Here is a 19,703-nt window from a genome sequence, read left to right as displayed (position 1 = left end):
GAAGCCTGGACTCAACAACAGATCAGAGATCAGAGGGGGCTTCCTGAAAGGATCAGGCGACGCTCTTGATTGATTGTGCTCCACTCACTCTAACCCACATAGCTGCCCACACCGCTGACCTATATAGCTCGCCGTGCGCCAACACAAAGGATTGCCCCGGCATTTCGGACATATGCATTCGAACGTGGGGCGTTGTAGGGTTCACATCTTTATCTCTTATAGCCGAAAAAAAAAATGACACTGAAGCTATTCCCGTAACCTGCCATTGTCCAAACAACATTTATTTATTTATTATTTATATTTTTATATTTATGTTTTTGTCAGATGAGTGGAGTGCTGAAGGTTTATGTGCGATCGTCCCCCCCCCCCCCCCCCCTCCGGTTTAGTGTCAAGTGTGTCACCCAGCAACAGATCCACAATCCTTTGTGAGCTCAAAAGGAGCAATGGACATTTCGCCCTCTGAAGCTGAGGGAATGAAATTGATTTACTTTTGAAGCACACGTTAGCCGGGGAACAGTTCACTGCTTCTTCAGCTGTGACAAGGTCGCACAAAAGTCACCAATAACAGCTCTTTCAGAAATTGAGGCTTATTTACAGCGAACAAAGTCTCTTTAGATCCTCCAAGAAGAGCCATGTAAGTTCAGTAAGGTAGCCTCCATAACCTCTTTACACAGACGTTTACCTTGGCTGTGGCGTTAAGTTCTGGCGGAAGTGGCCTCTTCCCTCTGTTCTGTTCGGAACATGGCGAGTTTACGTTAGCCCAATCCAGAAGGAATGTTATGCGCTTATGTGGCCTGGGCTTATGAACGAAAAATGCGACCTGACTCCGGTAGATTTTATTTTTATTTTTTCATATTTTCTCGTTGTGACACGTAACGGAATGATAGACAATTATTTGAAGATAACAAATGTAAAAAATGTACAAATGTAAAAAATGTTAAAAGTATTCCGTAAAACTGAAAGCTGTTACAGTTCGAGTTACACACTTTCCCTCACGGCGACACATTTAGTTGACCTGTTATCCATAAGTAATTTCTTACTGTCATAGTATTCGCCAACCAGCACCTTATTTTTACCAACACCTTATTTTTCTATATTTGTTTACATTCTTCACCATCAACAGGTTAAACAATCATCGGCTGTCCTGGCTAATGTGCTGATACATTACTTATTCAAATCCAAATCCCTTCGGCATGAATGCTTAATGGATCATATTAATAACACATATTTTTAATCTTGATCTAAATTCTGTATACTTCTCTGACATACAATACGAAATGCAGGAATGCAGTGTGTTTGATGTGCTCTCTTTCTCTTTATTTTTCTTTCGAATCGATTCAGCTTCAGTGCTTTTGAGATGTGTGTGTCTGTGTGTGTGTGTGTTGCCATGACACACTCCCCACACCGAGCTCTGTAAAACATTTTTAAAAAGCTTGAGTTTCGCTATTTCCAGTGCGGCAGTTCGGTCTCAAGATCTATAAGCTGACCTGCTGCAGCACACATTTGGCAGCACTTTTTTCTATTGGCCTGAGACATTTCAGCACTAAAGCGCAGGGCTGGTGTGAATATCATCTCTGATGGAACGCCTGAGAACAAAAGTACAGTGTGTGGGTGATGATTTTTTTTCTGTTTAGAACAAAGACAATTGTGTCTCAGCAAAGGACCTTATGCCTCCTGGGTTTGATTTTTTTCCCATCATCTCAGCTTTTTAGTTTTTTATTTAAAATTTCTCCTTTTGCCCATGGTGTCCGTAAGGTGGGTCAACGACGTCGTCTTCGCGGTCAAGCGCAGTCCTGTCCCTGAACTCCAGGCCCAGGTCAAATACTTAAAATGCAGTGTCACTTTTCCTCAGCGAAATCATCTCACATTAACATTGCATTTACATTTTGGCATTTAGAAGATCATCTTTCCCAAAGAAACTTGCAAAAGTGCATAACAGCTTTGGTGATGAGCAAAGACGATTCAAAGTTATCAGTGTCACAAAAAAGTGCTTATACCCACAGGACGCAAATGGGGGGGAAGGATAAGATGCAGGTGTAGGATAAGGTGTAAGGTGTAGGTGTAGGATAAGGTGTAGGTGTAGGTGTAGGATAAGGTGTAAGGTGTATGGTGTAGGTGTAGGATAAGGTGTACGGTGTACGTGTAGGATAAGGTGTAAGGTGTACGGTGTAGGTGTAGGTGTAGGATAAGGTGTAAGGTGTAGGTGTAGGTGTAGGATAAGGTGTAAGGTGTAGGTGTAGGTTAAGGTGTAAGGTGTAGGTGTAGGCTAAGGTGTAAGGTGTTCGGTGTAGGATAAGGTGTAAGGTGTAGGTGTAGGTGTAGGTTAAGGTGTAAGGTGTAGGTGTAGGATAAGGTATAAGGTGTAAGGTGTAGGTGTAGGATAAGGTGTAAGGTGTAGGTGTAGGATGAGGTGCAAGGTGTAAGGTGTAGGTGTAGGATAAGGTGTAAGGTGTAGGTGTAGGATAAGGTGTAAGGTGTAAGGTGTAGGTGTAGGTGTAGGATAAGGTGTAAGGTGTAGGTGTAGGATAAGGTGTAGGTGTAGGTGTAGGTTAAGGTGTAAGGTGTAGGTGTAGGATAAGGTGTAGGTGTAGGTGTAGGATAGGGTGTAGGATAAGGTGTAAGGTGTAAGGTGTAGGTGTAGGTGTAGGTGTAGGATAAGGTGTAAGGTTTAGGTGTAGGTGTAGGATAAGGAGTGAGGTGTAAGGTGTTGGTATCACTAGCCGCTTCCAAGATGGCAGCTTAGTTCCGCATTAGCTGAACCAAGATGTAATGAACATATTGCGTGTTTACATTAAATGTAACACATATAAAAACCCTTCTGTTTGGTGATGTATGATTTCCCAATGGGTAGCACCATCACTACTAATCTTAGATACTGAATGCTTATACTTCAATAAATGTATAAGCACACAAACGCTTAATAGAACACGTCACAGAAGTGGAGTCATTTCCACTTAACACTAAAGATAATGTTGTCATGACAACTGAGACAGTGACGGGGTCAAAGTCTAATACGAGTCTCATTGATGTGATTGTGATGGGCACCGCTATGAAGGAAAATCATCTGTCGCTCTACCATGAGCGACAGCTCGACCGACCATTAAATGTGATAATAGCTGGTGGAAATGATCATATATTGTACAAACTGTACGCTAACTTAAGAAGCAGTGAAGCTTTCATGGTTCGTAATGGAGAATCTGGGATGATAAAATGGATTTAATCTAATATTTTTACGGATGCTGTCATATCCTCCCTCTCTGCAAACAGAACAGCAACTGTTGAGCCCAAGCCAACTAAATGGGCCTTCGTCATTCTCTTGCATTTTATGTTGAGTTTATATGTTGGATTACAATGTCCATTATGTTGTGATATATTTTGATGACTGCAAAGCACATAAACTCACAGTATTTCATATTTTAGTTTGTTCTTTCCTAAGCACCTGTGCCTATCTTGACTCCATGCCAATGTTTCCACTCTCAGTACAGTTTTAAATGAACACGAGCTTGTTTTGTTTATTTCCAAGGGAAAATTTACCAGTCATTAGAACTATCTCCGTGTCCTAATATTTATACAGGCTACGCAATTCTCAAAGGCAGGGTCCTGACATACTGTTTGATGAGATTCGTTTTCAGCTCACTGACGACATTGTTTCCTCTGTAATGCAGTTAAACGAGAATAACAGGACACTCTTAAGTGATTTAAAGATAAATTAATCGCTGCTAATTATGTTTTTATTCTCCCACTCTTTACATACGCGGGCCTTTCTTTTTTTAGCGTCTTAAGCGTTGGCCAGAAGGTCGGCTGTGACTCTCTCCAGCTCAATATGACTGATGAATAGACATCAATCTACTGCAGCAGAAAAAAAAAAACTGCCATTTTGCTTTTGCACTGTGCCCGTGCTGAAAAGAAGTGATGGATGTGGCTCCATCATCCATTTTGAAGATAATGCAGGAGCGCAGACATCCCGTGACCCAGAAAGAACGCCTCTGACCGGGACTGACACGAGGCACAGCCTGTGTGGCTTTGTGTTTCCATTAATCCAATCAGGGCCTGCTATATAATACATAAGAGCTACATAACTCCTTCATAAGCTCTACATAGCACATATCTAAGCACTACATAAGCGTTCATTACATTATTACATTACATTACCTGGCATTTAGCAGACGCTCTTATCCAGAGCGACGTACAACAAAGTGCAAATCAAACACAAGAACAAGTGCAAAAGTGGACCTAAGAGGGCAGTACTGTTCCGAGTCCTAGTGTAAACATACAGAAATTCAGAACCCTTGAAGAGTACAATCAACTTTCAAACTAGCATACCACAGCTGGCAGCTAGTTCATAATCGCTTATGCCAACAGCTGCAAATAGGCATATGGTGTGCTACTGTAGCTATGTCAACATAGATGCAGCGTGTGACATTGCCGTGACATATCAAGGGAAATGACACAATGAATGTCATCAATGTTGTTATGTAGTGCTTATGAACGAGTTATATAGACTCATTATTTTCTCTTTAATTCCAATGCCTATCTTCTTCCAAAAGGAAACCAATAAAAACAGCAGCACTGCACACATCTATCTATCTATCCACCAATCCATCCATCTACTGTATCTACCTCCTTCCCTCCCTCAGAGCACTGCTATAGTGACCGAGGACAATGTCTACGCACCCAGTGGCCAAAGTGCACTCGAAAATTGTGTCTTGAAAATTACCCCTGCAAGTAAACTGCAACAACAGGCCTTTGGCCTTAGGAATTTGTAAGCACCTGCAATCTATCTATCGATCTATGCCTGTATGCCTGTCTGTCTGTCTGTCTGTCTGTCTTTCTGTCTCTCTGCAGTATCCAGGAAAACTACAGAACTGCATAGGCTAAAATCTCTTTTTACAAGGAGGACCTGAAATGCATAAATGATAACAGACCACTTGTAGAGAAGCAAAGGTCATTTATTAAATTCAGTCTGGGCACAGAGTGCACCCTGCAGAACTGCAAAATAATTGCAAACAATTCAACAATATGAACTGCAGAGTCAAATTCTCACCTCACAGCTGCCCACGCAGTAGTTCATTTTCCTACTAAAAGAAGAACATCATTTTGATGATGATTTCACTGATTAAATTGACAAATACAAAGTCAACAACAACAAAATTATGTGTCTACTGTTAACCATGCGCCTTGCAGTCCTCCATTAACAACCAGGAAGTTGTTCTTATGGCGTATAGTAGGTGAAATGGAAGGCCGGCACAAAAATGAATAAGTCCACAAACATCACGGCAGAGAATAAATGTCTTGCGTGCATAAATCTTGCGCAACATTTTTCAGACTGGACTATGTTTACAATATAATTTATGTAACAAATGTATGTGTGCATTGAATTCTCTCTCTCTGTCTCTCTCTCCCTCCCTCCCTCCCTCCACCCCTTCCCCCTTCTCTCTCTTTTTTGCTCTCTGGAAACACAAATTAGATGAAAGAAACGTCATTGAAATTAATTTGAATTTTTAAAAATGCATTTAAAGAAAAGGCTCATGTTTTATGTTTTTGCATATCAATTTGATGACCTTGGCAAGAGGTTGTGAGACCCAATGGTATGTACATATATTTTCTGTTGATGCACAAATGGAAATGATCTTGTGCGCGGATAGTAAGAAGTGCTATGTCATTACATCCCATAATGCAGCCATCCCAGCGTAATGAAGTGAGTAGTTATATTCATTATCTTTAGATTGACTTGGCTTCCTTTTCAACATCTAATGATGGAACCATAATACGCGTAAAATTCCGACGCACTTAATTGCATTTAATCACACAAATCTTCCTTTAGCATTGAGTTCCACCGATGCTAAGCCTGAAGCGTTTTATATATAAATGATTTTGCTTCTAAATGGCGGCATAATGAGAAACAAAGTAAGTAAATACATAAATAAATAAAGTTTGGACCGATGCAGTCAGCACTTTGTTGCTGGACTCCTCTAATGGACACACAAAAAAAATGAATAAAGATAACACATTTCTTTGAAGCGGTGTTTCATAAGAGCTACTGTATATAACTCCTTCATAAGCACTACATAAGCATTCAAAATTGCCTATGTCTATAGTTGCAAATTGGCATATTACATTGTTGGCATTTGGCTGACGCTCTTATCCAGAGTGACATACAGTTGATTAGACTAAGCAGGAGACATATCCTCCCCTGGAGCAATGCAGGGTTGAGGGCCTTGCTCAAGGGCCCAACGGCTGTGGGGATCTTATTGTGGCTACACCGGGGATCGAACCGCCGATCTTGTGGGTCCCAGTCATGTACCTTAGCCACTATGCTACAGGCATATATGGTGTGTTACTGCAACTGTCAACATTGATGCAGCGTGTGACATTACCGTCACATATCATGTGAAATGGCATCAATGTTGATATGTAGAGCTTATGAATGTGCTATGTAGTGCTTATGAATGAGTTATAGGATTCATTATTTTTGCTTTAACACCAATGCCCATCTTCTGCCTCATAACAGGCTGATCATTGTGTGTAAACCTTAATGTAGACCTATCAAACAATGTAGGAAACTCACTTCCAATTCATATTCACTTCAAAACATATATAAACATTACATGCACAGGAATAACATACAACGATGCTGCCATAAATTACTGTGTACAGTATGCACGCAATGTGAGAATGTGCAGTCCATAAGCGTGTATAACCTTGATAAGTTGATTGTGCCGAGAATTTGTGATATTTTAATTTGTTACACAATGCATTCATCTGACATGCCAAACCAGATCCACATTCTCTGATTAGATAGTTCAAAAGAATGGTGTTGGCCTGAAAACTGCAATTATAAACCCAATCTCTTTGAAAATTGGTGGTTTGATGGAGTGGTTTGCACTTGAGATTTGAAGGGCACAGTGTGCATTTCAAAAGTTTGTTTCACAGTCAAATCAAGCCTGCGATTTATCTGTGCTCAGTAACTTCTCTGATGTAGCTACTATAAATATGTCAGTTTCCATGCACTGAAAACAAACACCTTTTGTACGGGTTGAAAATGGTGGATGCATCAGAAATACACAAATATACACAAGCACAGATGCAGGCACACATACAAACACACACACACATATATGGTACATATAGACACACACACACATGCACCCACACACACATGTACACACACATATGCATGCACACACATGCACACGCACACACACATGCATACGCACACGTACACACACACACACACACACACACACACACAGAAGCGCACACACACATCAATACTTCATCTTGATCTAAAAATACTTTCTTTTTTTCATTAAAAATGTAATGTTCCCCCTCATGGTTCTGAATACCACACATCCATTCTCTGACCCAGATGAGTCTGAGTGAAACAATTCCAAAGCTAAGAGCTCTTGCCAATCACATCGCAGATCTGCGCGGGCCCTTTGTGATGTCACCGGCGTGAGATTGTTCCGTGGTGAGGAACCGGCCTGTCCTTCCCGGGAGATGAGCTGACATATCAGCCTTGTGTCCCGAGAGAACACACAAAGGCCCATCAGAGCGTTATCTCGCAGACCTATTATCTCTGCCTGATTAACAGGCCGGATCCCACCGCCGCGCGGACTGCCCGGAACACCAGGCTCTTATCACTCCTCTGGGTCTCCCAGGAAAGACATAGAAAGAACCGGAAAAATGTTTGCTTAAAAAACTGTGAAGATTTTCCCAAGACAGAATAATGCATAGACAATTGTTCGCTGGTTTATTTATTTCTTTGTAGAACTGTTTTTTTTATTTATATGAATGCTTCTTTCATATTACACTACATTGTACCTTCATAAGCAGTAAAAAAAAACAGTGCAGGCATATGTGCTTATGTCCATAACTGGCAATAGGCATAAGGTGTGTGTCACGTGGAACGTTGGTATAATGTCACGTGTACTGGTGGTTACTGGCATGATACATTATTAATGCCAATGTAGTGGATATGTATGTGCTATGTAGCGTTAATAAGGGAGTTATAGAGCTTCATAAAGAAAAGAGTTCGCTAATCTTGTGATTAACCCTTGTGTAGTCTTAACATTCTCTATACTACCATTGTCCTAATGATCAAAAATGTCTTCACTAAAACCCCTAAAATATAGCAGCTTAATTGAATTTCAAACCCCAAATCTATTTTGCATGAAGAAACAACCTGCCACTCATCACAAACTTCATCAAATTTCAGAGTTGAAAAAATAAAATTTAGGGGGTTTTCTCTGCTGTTAAACATAGTGGGGGGTCATTCTTTACCCTTAAGACAACACAAGGCTTAAATACATTTTTGATTACGCTGACAAACATCTCTCAATGGGCAGCTTTCTGTGTCTTAATTAAAAAGCACCTCACCCCCCGTCACCCAACCCCCCGCTCCCCTCCTCGCCGAAGACACAACGTCTCATTTGAGCTGATTACCCGGCGTGGTCAATTTAACAGCGTAACTGCGCTTCAGAGGCCCTGCAAACAACGTCTCTGACCCACTTTACAACTGCCTGCAGTGCGCAACAGCCACACAAACACAACGTGTCCCTTTCCCCCATCCAGGACCGAGAAGACACTGCACATTAAAAAGTGTGCTTTCTGCAAGGCACTTCGTTTCAAATAGAATTAAACTTCATGTGTAATGGCTGAATTTTTAACCTGAATCATTAAATTCTGTGTCAAGTCCCATTAGAACGGAAACTGCCTCAAAGGTTCACTGTCTGCCAAGTTCTATTTTTAAAAAATCTTTTCAACTCTATTATGCATATTTTAATGCTTTAAAATTAAACTCTATTACGCATATTTTGTTTCCATGTAGCGATCTGCGGTCCTGCTGGAATACGAGCCACAATGACTTAGCTCTACATACTGTATGTCAGACAGGCCCTTAGCGAATGCGCAGAGAACAGGTCAAATTCATCTGCAGTACATTACATTACACGTCATTCGGCTGATGCTTTTATCCAGTACGTAATGAAGATATTGCGCATGACTGCGTTGTCTGGGTTTCACACTGAGCTTTTGCAGTCGGACAGCGTCAGGAAGAAGGAGGTGCAAGCGTATCTTTGAGAACAGTGAATGTGTTCACTTTTCCCAAAAGTGGAAGCACCAAATTTCAGGCAATTTTAAGGCAATTCAAAACTAAAAGAAAAGACAGCAGCAAAATTTGCCAACAAACCAGACGCATAGACGTGCAGATTTTTGTCAGCAGTTTGGGATATGGTTCTCATTCTGGATCATAATTATCATCATCATCATCATCATCATCATCATCCTCATCATCTCCATCTCCATCTCCATCATCATCATCATAATCACCATCTATTAACTTGAAAGTCCTGCGGAGAGAGCCTTCTAATAGAGAATGAATGATGACGCATTCAGAGATGCCCTTCTGCAAACCACTGTTGTAATGTGTGGTTATTTGTGTTCCTGTCACCTTCCTGTTAGCTTTGACCAGTCTGGCTATTCTCCTTTGACCTCTCTCATTAACAAGGCGAACTGCTGCTCACTGGATGTTTTTTGTTTTTCGAAACCATTCTCTACAAATTCTAGAGTCCGTTGTGGGTGAAAATCCCAGGAGATCAGCACTTGCTGAGATACTTAGATCTCAGATCACATTTTTTCCCCGATTCTGATGGTTGATGTGAACATTACCTGAAGCTCCTGACCCATATCTACATGATTTCATGCACTGCACTGCTGCCACACGACTGGCTGATTAGATAATCACATGAATAATTAGGCTTACAATAAAGTGCTCAGTGAGCGTATATTCATGTGTACCATGCCTGTGCATGTGTGTTGTCCTGCTGGACCGGTGGAGCGTACTTACAGAGCCGGAGTGTAACAGTATGGTGGTGGGCCGGTTCAGGTCAGCTTGCCATCCTCCTAGTCTTCTACAGGCAGCAGTACGGGGGCATAGTGTCTCCAGCCGTGACCTCGCAGAACCTGCAGAGACACAAAGCGGCTCATTACCGCTGCTGCCCCACCCCCACCCCCCGGCCCCCGGCCCCCGGCGGCTCGCCGGCTGAATATCAAAGACGCCATTTTGCCCTGCTTAAGCCATTAGACACAACGTGTTGATTGGTGACTCAGGGTGACTAAGCGCCTTTTCATAAAGTTCAGAGTTCCAGGAACTCTGGATCGCCATGACACCCTGTCCCCACTCTTAACTGCCACACACTCCCCCCCACCCACTCCAACTGCCCTACCCACCCCACACACTCTAACTGCCCCACACCCCCTCACACACTGCAATGGCCCCACACTCTAACTGCCTCACACTCCCCCCCACACACTCTAACTGCCCCACACTCGCCCCACACACTTCAACTGCCCCACACTCCCCCCCACACACTCTAACTGCCCCATATCCCCACACACTCCAACTGCCCCCCCAACTACCCTGCAGTCCTCCCACTCCAACTGCCCCCCCCACACTCTAACTGCCACACACTCCCCCTACCCACTCCAACTACCCCAAACTCCCCCCACCCACTCCAACTACCCCAAACTCCCCCCACCCACTCCAACTACCCCACACTCCCCCCACCCACTCTAACAACCCCACACTCCCCCCACCCACTCCAACTACCCCAAACTCCCCCCACCCACTCTAACTACCCCACACTCCCCACACCCACTCTAACTACCCCACACTCCCCCCACCCACTCTAACTACCCCACACTCCCTACCCGCAATCCCCCCACCGACACACATATCCCTGCCCTGTACACGTCCCAAAACACACACGCTCTTAATTCATTTCATATTCTCTTTCATTGTTTATCGGAGTTTGCATCATTTTTTTATGTTATTATTGTTTACGTTATAATAGTTACCACTTCATGCATTTTATTGTAACTGTTATGTTCAGCTTGGATATGTCTGTTTTATTTCCTGTTTTATTTTATTTCCAATGTTTTTGAATTGTGTTTACTGCCTTTTGTTATGGGAAGTGCTTTGAGCATATCTTAATATGAGGGAAATGTAAAATGATGATAACGATTATTATTATGATTATAGCATCAGGTGGGTTCTACACATTGGTGGTGGTTGAGGTGAGAAACAATTCCGCAGATTGGACTAGGTGCTGAGTCATCAAGGGCTGAGAACTGCTGGTTTTCCACCCTTAATTTAGGTGTGAAGACAGTCTGGTCAATCAGTAGCACTAATTGTTCAGTTAATTACCCGGGACAAAATAAAACCACGACTTCACTGGGACGTCAAAGGGGTAGGAAAGCCAGTGATATCATCAGCACGGTCCTACTTGTGTCCTACTTCAGGATAGTGTACAGTTATGCGTCTCTGAACTTGGGCTAGACATTGTGGCTCCTTGTGGAAAAGACTTCCATCCAATGAGCCAAACAACATCTTTCTTTCAGCCCCCCCGCATCCTTTCAATCAATAAAAGTGTCTCCAGTTCTAGGAATATGAGATTTATCCCTGAGCAGCATGTGTGGTGCCACATTTACCGGATCGCTCCATGTAATTTTCCGGTAAAAAAAGTCAGAGATCTCAAATTCAGCTGCGGGCGGAAAAGCCGGGCTTTGTCCCGGCCCTGCTGAGCGGGGAGGTAAACACGTCTCAGAACAACTGCCCTGTAACCCCACTCTCCGGAACCGTCTAACAAAGCGTCCGCCGAAATAAACTAGCTTTCCTTCGCTCGAGTGCGCCGGGGAAACCTCCAGTTGTGTTCTCTCTCCGAGGTCTCCCCCCCTCCCCCCACCCCCAGACTCGCCGTCTCATTCCCCCACCGTGGTAAACAAGAGCTCCTCGCCAGTCAATCTGTCCGTGTCACTCCGTCTCCGCGCCCGTCAGCCCGGGCCTGACGGCTGCACGAGGGCGCCGGGATACTGCGAACCGCCAGCGACCGTTCTCGGATTCCCAAACAACGACGTGACGGGACTTTAACGAACACGTCTCCGTCCCCTCGCCCGCGGACTGCCAATCCCGAGGCCTGTCGCTCCCCGTTACCTTGACGTTTTCCTCCGGCTAATGCCGTTTGTCCAACCGGCCGCGCCAGGCCGCTGCATTATGGTACGTTATTAAACAGCGTGAAAGCCAAAGGTGGCCTGCAAATGTACAGTTTGTTTTGGTAAAAGCTGATTTAATGCTTGTGTTGTCTTAACATTTTACATTTTAGTCATTTGGCAGGCTTGTGTTGTCTTAAGGGTCAATAATGACCAGCAACTATGATTAACAGCAGAGAAAACCCTGCTGATAATTCTTTCTACTTGAAATTTGATGACAAAGTTTGTGATGGGTGACAGGTTGTTTCTTCATGCAAAATAGATTTGGGGTTTAGAACTCAATTAAGCCACTTTGTTTTAGTGAAGGTGGGTCATTTTTTACCCTTAGGACAAGGGGAGTATACAGAATGTTAAAACTACACAAGGGTTAACAGAATTGCTTCTTGAAAAAGAAAATGGTGCACTTTTCAAAGACAAAACTGCAGGAAGCAACAGCATCTCCAGGTACTTACAATAATGTCCTGTAACTTCATTCTTAGCTGATATCATGAAAGCATTTCTCATTTACAGTGAAAGCCAGGACTCGATGCAGTGGGTAGGGTTACAAGGACAAGGCTGAGGGGTTAATGTAATGTAATGTGCATGCAGCTCGGTATGGTTTAAAGTGTTTGTGTCAGCACAATTGGTATAATTGGATCCTTGAGTCTTTCATATTGAACCTATCAACATCTCTACTAATATGAACTAGATCTACATGTGGAGTTAGTAACTAAACTAGCTAGTACTGGATGATATCTTACACTTATTTATGAATTTCTTATGATTTTTCGAAAACAAATTCATTAATAATGAATAATTGTTGACCATACTGGCACCATAGACGAGCTACTTCAACAGAATCCACATGCAATAAAGAGAGATCCAGTTATCAGGATAAGATGACACATTTTCGCTCAAGAAAGAAACCTCAATAGGGTAGCTGTGATTCAAATGCAATTAAACTGTTCCCTTGATTAGCTGCCTACTGCGCTAGCATCTGTTTCTTACAATAGTGATTGCCAAGCAAGCTGCCAAGCCTTGACTGTCCGCAGTCAAACTACTTAAAAGTCGTTCTTTACTGGAAATAGGCATAGCTAGCTGCGTCATTATTCGAGTGCTGAATGCCAGGGATGGAAACGTAAAGCGAGAGAAGAAAGAAAATGATCAAACACGATTTCTGCTCCCAATATGTTTTCATGGGCTTGAGGAGGAGGGTGAGTTTACATGCAGTGTGATTTGGTATGCTGTTTGTGGAGGGATGAACTGATTTGAAAAGCTGTCTCGTCCCAAGTGTGCCAGGGATTCGATTTCACGCTCACAATGTGGGTTTGTGGAGTTTGCGGACCATTTTGGGGGGAGGTGGGGGATCGGGGGTGGATTCTTTGGAGGGCAAAATGGCTGGGGTGAAGGTAGGGCAGCCGACTCTTACCGCCCCACCAATTACCCCACACGGTTTTACTTTCCAGCGGAATCCTGCTAGTCTGACCTTACGTCACCCCTGCCAAACACACACACCCCACACACACACACACACACACACACACACACACGCAAGCCCCCCGGCTGTGAATCGCACTAGGTGTTCTCCGTGGGCGACGGTACTAAAGGACACAGCGAGCGGATAGAGGGGCTGATTGGGCGGTTCATGGCTGGGGGAAGGGGGGTCCGTTGTTGTGGCTCCCAAGAGCTAATGAGATTTGTCACCCCCGCAGAGCCCCCCCCCCCCCCCCCCCCCCCCCCGCCCAGCTCACCCCGCTGCCTGGCATTTGGCTTTCCGGGAGGCCTCCCCCACAGGCTCACGGTGAGATGATAATTGGGGAAGTTCAAAAACAGTGAATCACCCGGAGCGGATGTCGGAGTGTTCGGAGAGAGAACGGGACCCCGCTCCGGATCGGAAGGACGGAATTCCAGCGGATTCCGATCCCGCGGGATTCCATTATTCATATCCTGATGCTATTTTGAGTCGAAATGCGTACTTCGTGAAACACTACCCAGCCCCTTCAGGTAGGCCGTGGCCATTATGCTCTTCAACGTGGTGCTTAACCCACTTTTCATCACAAAATCTCTCCATCCGCGTAATGCCCTGTGTGCGGAGGAATGCAGACTGAAGACCAATGTTAGCTAAGTGAGACCGGAGCATATGACACGAAAGCATTATCGGTCGACTCATAGATGCCCCAGGTAAAAGCATAAATATTTCATTACATATGCTCTTATCCAGAGTGATGTACAGTTGAGTAGACTAAGCAGGAGACAATCCTCCCCTGGAGCAATGCAGGGTTAAGGGCCTTGCTCAAGGGCCCAACAGCTGTGCGGATCTTATTGTGGCTGCACCGGGAATCGAACCGCCGACCTTGCATGTCCCAGTCCTTTACCTTAACCACTACGCTACAGACCGCCCTGGACACAGTTACGGTATGTTCACTGTTGCACACAGTACTGGCACAAACAAAATGGTGTCATGGGGATGGAAGGGTGATACCATGGTGACATCGCCATGACGGCTGCCCTACATGTCACGGCTGGTATACAATCAGGAGGGTACGTTCTCACATGATAACTACGAACACAAATGTTCCTATAGAGCAATGCTTCGGGTGTGCTGGTTTTTGATCCAACCACAATCACAATCCCAGAATTTCAACAAGCTGTTAACCTCTCCAAATTCGGTACTTGTCATGTGTAGAGGGAATATTAACCCTCTTAAGCCACATTATGTCTGAAATTGCCATGAAGAATCAAATTTATGGAAATTTTGATACATTAACAGCATACACGGATGGCCCCTCCAGGACTGAGGAGAACCTCTGCTGTAGTCTTTAAGATCAAATGGCCTTTCCTGGTTATGGGTTGCTGTGTTTTTTATAGACCACAAACTCTTCTAACGCACAGAAGCATGGCTTGCGTGCTCCGGTCCTCATAGGAGGAGACGTGGAGCTCATTCGCTTTAATTTCCGCAGTTCGCACAGTATCCCATGATTCACCTGGACGCTTCCAGTTCATTACAGCACATGCCCAATGGAATTGTGCTGTAAAGAGTTAGAAATATAATTACCTATACCATCTATGTCACTGAGCACGGATTTGGATTTATGTTACACTCTAAGAAATGTGTCATGTTTTCTACACATGAGTGCTTTGACACAGGTTGTGCTAATTCTGAACACTTTTGACACGCAATGTGCAAGAATACTCTAGAGTCAGTTGACATGTTTATGTGTTGGAAACTCAAAATCCTAAAAAAATTATATATATATATAGTATTTTCCAATTTAAAAAAAAAAGTTTAAAAAAACAACAGACCTTTGTGTTGCCCAACGACAGTCCTGATGGCCACATGTAAACGGACGGCTTACATTACATTACAGGCATTTGGCAGATGCTCTTATCCAGAGCGACGTACGACAAAGTGCAAAGTGCATACCCATAACCAGGGATAAGTGCGCTGAAAGACCCTAGAGAGGGAAGTACGATTTCAACTGCACATTTACTGTGTGAAAATCAACACGTGTCCCAGAGCGCACTCTCAATGTGTTACAATTCTACACAATGTGTACGACACTTCTCTTCTTAAGAGCGTATTTAAGAAACTAGTAGCTTAGTTTTTATAATTTATTTATTTATGTCGGGGCAACATTGGCTCAGGCAGTAAGAGCAGTCGTTCTGGCAGTCGGAGGGTTGCCGGTTCGATCCCCTGCCCTGGGTGTGTCGAGGTGTCCCTGAGCAATACACCCAACCCCCAAATGCTCCTGACGAGCTGGCTGGTGCATTGCATGGCAGCCAATCGCCGCTGGTGTGCGTATGAATGGGAAGCATCAATTGTACAGCGCTTTGGGTAACGGCGCTATACAAATTCCAACCATTTACCATTTACCATTTATTAATTGCCTCTTGTACTTCATAGTGCCAGTATCCGTGTTCCTGGATTGACTTAATTAGTACAAGGGCTGCTCTCTGGTTGCAGGAGTACGCAGCAGATGTACAGCAGCTACAGTACGTATCTGTAAACATTACAATACACCGTTGGGTTCGATTTTATTAGCTGCGCTCCTGTTAGGGAAAGAGGCTGTCAGCTCCAAAGCCACACCTGAAGATTTCTGGTCCAAACTCCTGCTCCGCTGTAATTAAAGTGGGTCTCTCGGCTGAATGCAGTGCAAAATGAAATCCATGAAAAGGGATATTACATCCTGGCACAAAAAAATGTATACAAATCTGAGGGATCACGTACCAAACAGCTGTCAGATTGTGATTTTACTTCATATCATTGTCTAAAAGCGATAATCTGCAGTCGTATTTGTCTCGTCATTTGTATTACTATTACTACTGTCCATAAAATCCTGAATTAAAAAGCTTGTGACACTGTCTAGACACTGACTGAAGGACTGTTTCTGAAATGTCAGTTTGTTGCTTTATTGAAGGTTGCATTTCGAGGTACAGTGAGCGGGAGTTCAGCCTCTAATACTGAATTCTTATTCATTTTCCTTTCACCACATATACATTACAGCACTTTCTATACACATCCCGACCCCCCTTCATTTGTCTTTTTTCCATATGTCTTTTCCAATCTTCACAGGCAATCATTTCAGCCATTATCCCCTGCCTGGAGGTGGAGGATGAGGTGTCATGATACGAAGGGGGATTTAGATCATCATTTCGCTTCAGGGGTGTAAATGAAGGCCCGTCTCCAGGGGCTCCGGTGCGGACGCCTGGCACGTTCTTTCCCCTCCCCAACGCTGACGCCACGCCCGTTCCTTTGAATGCAAATAGGCTGAAGACATCAAAGACGCTTCTCTCAAAACCTCACCTTATGGTATGGAGGCAGATCTAAGAGACGGAATTCGCCGCACTGAAACAACACAGTAATAAGCCACACGGCAGGGGGTATAAGTGTGAGCTCGGAACAGAGTGTGTGATCAGAGAGGGTGTGTGTGTGAGTGAGAGAGAGGAAGAGGAAGAGGAAGAGGAAGAGAGAGGGGGAGGGAGAGAGAGAGAGGGCGGGACAGAGAGGGTGAGGAGGGAGAGAGGGAGAGGGAGAGGGTGAGGAGGGAGAGGGGGAGGGAGAGAGGGAGGGAGGGAGAGAGAGAGGGAAGGAGAGAAAAGGTGAGGAGGGAGAGGGTGAGGAGGGAGAGAGAGAGGGAGAGAGAGGGTGAGGAGGGAGAGGGAGAGTGAACAAAAGAGATGGGGAGGGAGGGAGAGAGAGGTAGAGAAAGAAAGAGGGGAGAGGAAGAGAGAGGGGGAGGGAGAGTTAAAGAAAGAGATGGGGGAGGGAGGGAGAGCGAGGTAGAGAAAGAACGCAGAGGTAGAGAGAGAGTGGGTGAGGAGGGGGAGGGAGAGTGAGAGAAAGAGAGAGGGGGAGTGAGCGAGGTAGAGAAAGAGAGAGGGGGAGGGAGTGAGAGAGAGAGCAGGCAAGAGAGGGCGGGCATGGCGGTTGACTATTTTCAGTTATAATTATGAAATGTGTCGTGGAGAGGCAAATTGAAGAGAAACGGAAAAACGACAATTTGGAATTTGAGACGGAAAAGCTTTGCATTTTACAGGTCTAATGTGAATTTATGAAGGTCACAGCACTTCAGTCTCTCTCTCTCTCTCTCTCTCTCTCTCTCACACACACACACACACACAGAAATAACACACTCCATTTGAACAAGAAAAGCAACATGATAAGCCTTCTGTGTTCTTGTTTTCTCTGCACTGTAATCTGACTAATTGAAGTGTGAAGGTTAGTAAAACAGGCCACACAGTGGCTTAATGCTACGTTTAACATAGCACAGTTTACCCTGTTCCCAAAGACACCGATGCGCTCCTTTCACCGGAGTGCACGCCAATGTATTATTCATTTGTTTCACTGAGACAAAAAGAACGCTGGTGTCTCAAACCCTTTCTATTTAAAACCCGCAATGGCGCTTCAGAGATTTACAGTTACAGTACAGGTCTAACTTTGATTTATTTGCCGGGATCTCGGCGTAATTAATCCCCCGCCCGGAAGCATCCGGGTGAGCGTGCCTGCGTTCGGGGCGCTGTGCAGAGCGGTGCGGAGACTGCGGTGTTCTCCAGCCGCTGGGCGTTCTGCGATCCGGAGTTACGCGCCCGTGTATTTACGAGCTTAATTTGCTCATTTCGCACGTTGTGGATATTACGAGCCCTGGTGGTGGGCCACGGCCGCCGAATCTCCGCTGAATAAAAGGATACGATTACAAATGCGAAAATATTACAGATTTTATGTAGTGCCGTGCAATGATCTCTAAGAATGTACAGTAATTCCAAAAAAAAACCTCTCACTGTGCATTATCAAAGAGAGGGCTAAATGAGTGCAGAAGGAGCATGCAATAATGTTACGTGAATTGGCATTAACCAATCTAATAGTTAACTTACTAACTACTGAGAAGTTAATATGAACAGGATTGTTTACGTATTTCTAAATCATTCATTCAAGTCAACAACGACATTAATTAATGCCAATTCATATTGGAATGTAAATAAACAGCCATTGTATTTGTTAATGTTTAACTATTTATAAGTACTGTATATCATATGCATTGCTAATGCATAAATACGAAAAACATTAGCTAGTAGTTACCAAACTAATGCTTAATAAATGCATTTGTATATCAATTCGAAATAAGATCAAATAACAGGATTTCATGCAGTTTACCATTGGTAGTAAGCCTACAGTTGCGTCTTTTCACCATTTTCTTCAGATATACTGTATATTATTACAGCATACATCAGCAAAAGTTCACCCGATCAAGTGTCTGCCTAATCAAAATTAACATACATATTTAGAAATTTCCAAAGGAATTGTACTGGTAGTTTGAATGTGTTCACACAACGGGGAATGCAATGCAAGACACTATCAGTGCCTCCACATGCCCAATAACAGGAAACAAGCAATTGCATCAATTTCAGCGGCGTATTACAAAGCACTCCACTCTTCTGAGAAAAGCACACATTATTCTTCCACGGCTGTAATGTCCAGAATGTGCTCAATTTCGGGAGATTAAAAACAGTGCCTCCCGTAACCAGGGTACTTCACATGGAGAGGGAACATGATGTGCCAGACAGATGCTGAGAATAAATGTGTGAGATCACTGGAAAGGTGAGGCTTGGCCCTCACACCACCTCGGGCTGTGAATCCGTCACTCTGTGCTAGGGCGATTATCCTCATAAAACCGGCCTCTTTATTCCAGTCTCTGGTGTCTGTCCCATGTACAGGGCACCGATCTCTGGTGTCTGTCCCATATACAGGGCACCAATCTCTGGTGTCTGTCCCATGTAGAGGGCACCAATCTCTGGTGTCTGTCCCATATACAGGGCACCAATCTCTGGTGTCTGTCCCATGTAGAGGGCACCAATCTCTGGTGTCTGTCCCATATACAGGGCACCAATCTCTGGTCTTAATCTCCACAGAATTTAATCCGACACTACAAGGGATATAGAAATCTTTTGCAGTAAATTGTTTTATTATCTTATTCATTTTTGTCATCCAAGACACGTAGTACACCTTACTTATTAAAAAATTTAATGAAACATTTTAGCAGCAAACTTAGCAGTTCATTGTAGATCAGCAGTAATCAACTCTGTTCCTGGAGATATACCATCGTGAAGGTTTTCACTTCAACCGCTATTCGGCACACCTGAATTCAACATTAGCATTTTAATGAGGCGTGCTTTGTCAG

The 19,703-nt window shown here is 44.0% G+C and overlaps 1 protein-coding gene across 1 annotated transcript in view; it reads right to left on the bottom strand.

Moving 5' to 3' along the window:
- Positions 1-19,703, bottom strand: part of LOC133139421 (leucine-rich repeat and fibronectin type-III domain-containing protein 2) — a 157,365-nt gene that overhangs the window by 56,050 nt on the left and 81,612 nt on the right. Inside the window, exon 3 of the mRNA XM_061258952.1 lies at positions 9,848-9,963. The gene's annotated coding sequence lies outside the window, so the exon portion shown is untranslated. The remainder of the gene's footprint in view (positions 1-9,847; positions 9,964-19,703) is intronic.

The sequence above is a fragment of the Conger conger genome, chromosome 1 (assembly GCF_963514075.1).
Source record: "Conger conger chromosome 1, fConCon1.1, whole genome shotgun sequence".
NCBI lineage: Eukaryota > Metazoa > Chordata > Actinopteri > Anguilliformes > Congridae > Conger > Conger conger.
Note: the sequence above shows the minus strand (reverse complement) of the source record. Positions and strands in the feature narration are given on the sequence as shown.